The sequence below is a fragment of the Lolium perenne genome, chromosome 2 (genome assembly GCF_019359855.2).
Source record: "Lolium perenne isolate Kyuss_39 chromosome 2, Kyuss_2.0, whole genome shotgun sequence".
In the NCBI taxonomy this organism is placed as follows: Eukaryota; Viridiplantae; Streptophyta; class Magnoliopsida; order Poales; family Poaceae; genus Lolium; species Lolium perenne.
The window spans coordinates 316428944-316435674 of record NC_067245.2 but is presented as its reverse complement, the minus strand read 5'-3'; the positions used below and the strand labels follow the sequence as shown (position 1 = coordinate 316435674).

General features: G+C 43.6%; 1 pseudogene; it reads left to right on the top strand.

Annotated features, from left to right (window-relative positions):
- Window positions 1-664: 664 nt before the first annotated feature.
- On the top strand, window positions 665-4110 carry LOC139835888 (uncharacterized; annotated as a pseudogene).
- Window positions 4111-6731: the final 2621 nt, after the last annotated feature.

The following is a 6731-nucleotide window of genomic DNA, read 5'->3' as shown; positions in this document are numbered from 1 at the left end:
TCCAGGCCGACTGGACCCAGATGAGAACCGAATGAGGGTCTCCGCGAAGAGGTAGCACTAGTAGAAAACAGGGCTAATATTTTTAGCTCCAAAGAGCATTAGTACCGGTTGTGCTACGAACCCAGACTAAAGGGTGCATTAGCACCGGTTCGTGCGGCCAGGACGTCGCAAGGGACCAGCAGAGCTTTAGCACCGGTTTGTAATGGACCTTTAGCACCGGTTCGTGTCACGAACCGGTGCTAAAGGTTTGTCGCCAGGCACGTGGCAGGCTCGAAACCTTTAGCACCGGTTCGTGTCACAAACCGGTGCTAAAGATAAACATTAGCACCGGTTCGTGAAGCTCCCCAGCCTATATATTCAGCTCACCCCAGCCAGCCCTCTCCTCATATCATTTTTCTTGGTGGAAGGTGTGAGGGTTGTGTGCTTGTTTGTTTTTCTTTTCTATGCATAAGAGGTTCTCGATGAAATGCCTGAGAGAATTATGCCGCTTGATTTCACACAAAACAAAAATGATATGAGGTGCCGGAGCGACACTTAAGCTTTCTCCTCTTTCTTTCCTCCTCGATCAAGGTAAGCAACTTTACCCTTTCCCATGCAAAAGTTGTGTTGTTTTATTTATGATGTTTTGTATTGGTTTTTTGATAAACATAATTATATGATATAGATGAACCGGCGGCGATGGATGTATGTTGACCGACGCCTACCCGAGTTCACTGCAGGCCTGAAAGATTTTCTCCATGTGGCTGAGGAAAACCCACAGGCGGATGGTTTTATGTGTTGTCCATGTGTTGATTGTCGGAACTTAAAGAAACACTCTAAATGGCAAGTCCTTCACTCCCACTTGTCGGAACTATAATTGTTGGACCAAGCATGGAGAAAGAGGGGTTATGATGGAAGACAATGAAGAAGAAGAAGAGGATGCTGATATGTACCCTAAATACGGTGATACTGCAACGGGGTATGATGAAGATGAAGAGGCAGGGGAAGCTGAAGATGAAGAGGCATGAGATGAGCCCGCTGATGATGATCTTCGTTGGGCCATCGCTGATGCACACAGAGAAGCAGAAAGTGCAAACGAGAAGCGGAAGTTAAAGGGCATGTTAGAGGATCACAAAAAAAAGTTGTACCCAACTTGCGAAGATGGCAACACAAAGCTCGGTACCACACTGGAGTTGCTGCAATGGAAGGCAGAGGCTGGTATATGTGACAAGGCATTTGAGAAGTTACTGAAAATAATGAAGAAGAAGCTTCCAAAGGATAACGAATTGCCTGACAGTACGTACGAAACAAAGAAGGTTCTCTGCCCTCTAGGATTAGAGGTGCAGAAGATACATGCATGCATTAATGACTGCATCCTCTACCGCGGTGAGGAGTACGAAAATTTGGAAAAATGCCCGGTATGCGCTGCACTGCGGTATAAGATCAGGCGAGATGACCCTGGTGATGTTGAGGGCGAGCCCCCCAGGAAGAGGGTTTCTGCCAAGGTTATGTGGTATGTTCCTATAATACCACGGTTGAAACGTCTGTTCAGAAACAAAGAGCATGCCAGGTTGTTGCGATGGCACAAAGAAGACCGTAAGAAAGACGAGATGTTGAGACACCCCGCTGATGGGTCGCAGTGGAGAAAAATAGATAGAGAGTTCCCGGACTTTGCAGCTGACGCGAGGAACTTAAGGTTTGGTCTAAGTACAGATGACATGAATCCTTTTGGGGAGCAGAGCAGCAGTCATAGCACCTGGCCTGTAACTCTATGTATCTATAACCTTCCTCCTTGGTTGTGCATGAAGCAGAAGTTCATTATGATGCCAGTGCTCATCCAAGGCCCAAAGCAACCCGGCAACGACATTGATGTATACCTAAGACCATTATTTGAAGAACTCTTACAGTTTTGGGCCAAACCAGGTGTACATGCGTGGGATGAGCACAAACAGGAGCCATTTGACCTATGAGCGTTGGTTTTCGTGACCATCAATGATTGGCCTGCTCTTAGTAACCTTTCAGGACAGACAAACAAGGGATACAATGCATGCACGCACTGTTTAGATGAGACAGAAGGTGCATATTTGGATAAATGTAAGAAGGTTGTATACCTGGGGCATCGTCGATTTCTTCCAAAGAGGCACGCCGTGAGAAAGAAAGGCAAGCATTTCGGAGGTGAGGCAGATCACCGGGAGAAGCCTGACCTCCGTACTAGTGATGCTTTACTTGATATGGTCAAAGACATTAAAGTAATCTTTGGAAAGGGTCCTGGCGGTCAATCTGTTCCGAATGACGTCGCTACCGGACACGCACCCATGTGGAAGAAGAAATCTATATTTTGGGAGCTACCCTATTGGAAAGACCGAGAGGTCCGCTCTTCAATCGACGTGATGCACGTGACGAAAAATCTTTGCGTGAACCTGCTAGGCTTCATGGGCGTGTATGGGAAGACAAAAGATACACCAGAAGCATGGGAGGACCAGCAACGTATGAAAAACCCAGAAAACAAGCAACAACAGAACAAGACGGATAAAGGGCGTCACTTAAGTCCTGCCAGCTACGCTCTTACCAAAGCAGAGAAGGAAATCTTTTTTGAAGTCCTGTACAGTATCAAGGTGCCATCTAGCTTCTCATCAAATATAAAGGGGATTATAAATATGGCAGAGAAAAAATTCCAAAACCTGAAGTCGCATGACTGCCACATTATTATGACGCAGTTGCTTCCGATTGCATTGAGGGGGCTTCTGCCGGAAAATGTCCGAATACCCATTGTGAAGCTATGTGCATTCCTCAATGCAATATCTCAGAAGGTAATCAATCCAGCTAGTCTGCCAAGGTTATAGAAGGATGTGGTGCAATGTCTTGTTAGTTTTGAGTTGGTGTTCCCGCCATCTTTCTTCAATATTATGACGCATCTCCTGGTTCATCTTGTCGAAGAGATTGCCATCCTCAGTCCTGTATTTCTACACAATATGTTCCCCTTCGAGAGGTTCATGGGATTCTTAAAGAAATATGTTCATAACCGTGCTAGGCCAGAAGGAAGCATCTCCAAGGGCTATGGAACAGAGGAGGTCATTGAGTTCTATGTTGACTTTATTCCTGACCTTAAGTCGATTGGTGTTCCTGAATCGCGGCATGAGGGGAGACTAAGTGGAAAAGGCACGCTAGGAAAGAAATCAATGATATGTAAGGACGGGATTTCTTTCACTCAAGCACACTACACAGTTCTACAAAGTTCCACCTTGGTGGCCCCGTATATCACTGAACACAAGAATATTGTACGCTCCCAACACCCGGGGCAGTCAGAAGACTGGATTACACATAAACATATGCAGACTTTCGGCGGTTGGCTGCGAACACATCTTATGAATAACAACGATGTTGGAGATCAGCTGTACTTGTTGGCCAGGTCACCATCTTCGACTGTATTGACTTTCCAAGGGTACGAGATAAATGGAAATACCTTCTACACGATCGCCCAAGATAAAAAGAGCACCAACCAAAACAGTGGTGTCCGCATTGATGCAACAAACAACAATGGGGAAAAGGACACATATTATGGTTACATAGAGGAGATATGGGAACCTGACTATGGACCTTCTTTTAAGATCCCTTTGTTTCGGTGCAAATGGGTCAAGCTGGATGATATAGGGGTAAAGGTAGACCAGCTGTACGGAATGACAACAGTGGGTCTCAACAATCTTGGTTACAGAGACGAACCATTCGTCCTAGCCAATGATGTGGCTCAGGTTTTCTATGTGAAGGACATGTCCTCCAAACCGAAGAAAAGAAAACATAAGCAAACGAGCTCATCATACGATGAGCCAAAGCGTCACATAGTTCTTACAGGGAAAAGAAACATCGTGGGAGTCGAGGACAAGACAGACATGTCAGAAGATTATAATAAGTTTGGTGAAATTCTGCCCTTCACAGTGAACATTGACCCAACCATCGCGTTAAATGCTGAAGATGCTCCATGGTTACGGTCGAAGCGATCATAAGCAAGGGACATACGCGAAGAAAGGTTCATGGCCTCCAAGTCATTTTAGAAAATATGTCACCATATGTGTTATTAATGTATTAAATCTTTGCCCGGGGCTGAGCCTCGCTAAACTTGCACTGGATCTTTGATGAAATAGCATGTTGTGAACCCAAAAAAGATTTTTACAAAAAATCTTGAGCATTATATCACGTACCTGTAGTTCAAATCTGGCCGGCCTCCTACCGATTCGGCAGGAATTTGTCTTTTTTAGGAGGGGTGGACGGAAAGGTTCCAGATACACCGGTTGGGAAATTATCCATCTTAGGTGGTCTAATATTTTTGAAAAATATGTTGGTACCAATGTGAAACTTGAATTTGGTGGTTGCTTCACAAAACACCCGCTTTTCAGCACCTCAAAAATGGAAAATGGCTTTTTCGTGCGACGAAAAGGAGAACTTCCTCCTGCAACATCGCAAGACATCCCAAGATGCACATGTGTGCACAATATGGGCACATTATCACAAACTATGCCGCGACTCTATCAATAACATTGGTCGTTTGACCTAAATTCCATGAAATCTCGAACGCGATAGCTCATTTTGTGCAGGAGTTTTTGTGAAGTCTGCAATTCTCCAAGTTTAATATTTTTCCTTGCAACTATGACACATAATATGACACCACGCAAAGGTTTCGCATTGTTTGGATCGTTTTTTGAATTTGTTATGCTCGTTTCAAACTATATTCAAAACGGCGGGCATGAAGATCCTTAGCTCGGGGCTGAGCCTCGCTAAACTTGCACTGGATCTCTGATGAAATAGCATGTTGTGAACCCAAAAAATATTTTTACAAAAAATCTTGAGCATTATATCATGTACCTGTAGTTCAAATCTGGCCGGCCTCCTACCGATTCGGCAGTAATTTGTCTTTTTCATGAGGGGTGGAAGGAAAGGTTCCAGATACACCGGTTGGGAAATTATCCATCTTAGGTGGTCTAGTATTTTGAAAAATATGTTGGTACCAATGTGAAACTTGAATTTGGTGGTTTCTTCACAAAACACCCGCTTTTCGGCACCTCAAAAATGGAAAATGGCTTTTTCGTGCGACGAAAAGGAAAACTTCCTCCTGCAACATCGTAAGACATCCCAAGATGCACATGTACCGGTTGCACCCACCAGCCGGGACTAATGGAAAAATGGTTAATACTTTGGAATAGTTAGAATAGTTATTTTACAAACCATAAAATGGTTTTAGATTAATTATAAATTTATTAGTTGTTCTAGTTATAGTTATAATTTATAGTACTTTATTAATTATAATTTATTAGTTATTTGTTAGTTATAGTTATAATTTTATTGGTTTTTAGGTATAGTTTTTATTATTTGTTATAGTTATAATTTATAGTATTTTATTAGTTATAATTTAGAATTTAGAATTATTTATTAGTTATAGTTATAATTTATAGTATTTTATTATTACTTATAATGTATAGTTATAATTTTATTAGTTGCGTTGTTTTATTTAGTAGTTACAAATAGGGAAACATTGAAAGTTTAAAAAGGCGGGAAACATTGAAAGTTTTTTTTTGAAAAATTAACCTTTAGCACCGGTTCGTGCCGCAACCCAATCGTGGCAGCCAAAAACACCCTTTAGCACCAGTTCGTGGCTAGAACCGGTACTAAAGGTAAGACCTTTAGTACCGGTTGGTGGCTGGAACCGGTACTAAAGGGTCTTTAGTACCGGTTCGACCACCAACCGTACTAAGGTCCCCCACTTAAATAGCCGCGCCCTTCTCTCTTCTTCGCCAGATCGCACATCGCGAAAACGATAAGGACCAGAGACGCGCGAGGAGACGAACCACGCCGTCAGGCTGCCGAAATTTCGCGCCGCCGCCGTCCGCCCGCGCCGCCCGTCCGCGCCGCTGTTACGCGCCGTCTCCGCGCGCGCCCGCCACCGTTGCCGATTCGCGCCGGCCGGCCTCTCCGCGCGCCGGTCTCCGCCGCCGCCCGCACGCTGCCGCGCCGTCCGCTGCCCCGCACGCCGCACGCCGCCGTCGCCGTCCGCGGAATCCTCTCCATTCGGCCCGGCCAGCTGCCATTAATCAAGGTGAGATTTTTTTTGTATAATTTTTAGTTAGTTTATTTTAGTTAGTTCAATTAGTTAGTTTGTTTGTATAATTTTTATTTAGTTTATTTTAGTTAGTTAGTTTTATTTGTTAGTTTATTTTAGTTATAGTTTATTTGTATAATTTTTAGTTATTTTATTTTAGTTAGTTTAATTTTTAGTTAGTTTATTTTAGTTAGTTCAATTAGTTGTTAGTTTGTTTGTATAATTTTTATTTAGTTTATTTTAGTTAGTTTATCACATGAAAGGTTGACCATCACGGAAATCGCTGGAGATGGCGAACCGATTGCTCCCGCGGTTCACGCAAGAAAGTTTGTAAGTCAATGCGGAGTTCATGTTAGGGACAACATCCCGATCACCATTCAAGAATGGAAGAAAACAAAGACGGAAGGAGTTAGTTATGTCGACACGAGATCCAAAAAGGAGTTGTTTAGGAAGCTCCTGGTAAATTTCACCCTGCCGAAGCCAAATGAGGAAGTGCGTCCGACACCCTTTAGTCCCAGTTGGTACCTCCAACCGGGACTAAAGGTCCATCTCTATATATACCGTGCCCTGCCCAAGCTTGTGAGCCAGACTTAGCTTTTTTCACTTCTTAGCACAGGAGGTGTATGTTGCTTTTCTTTCCCTTCTTATGCACAAGAGGTGCTTG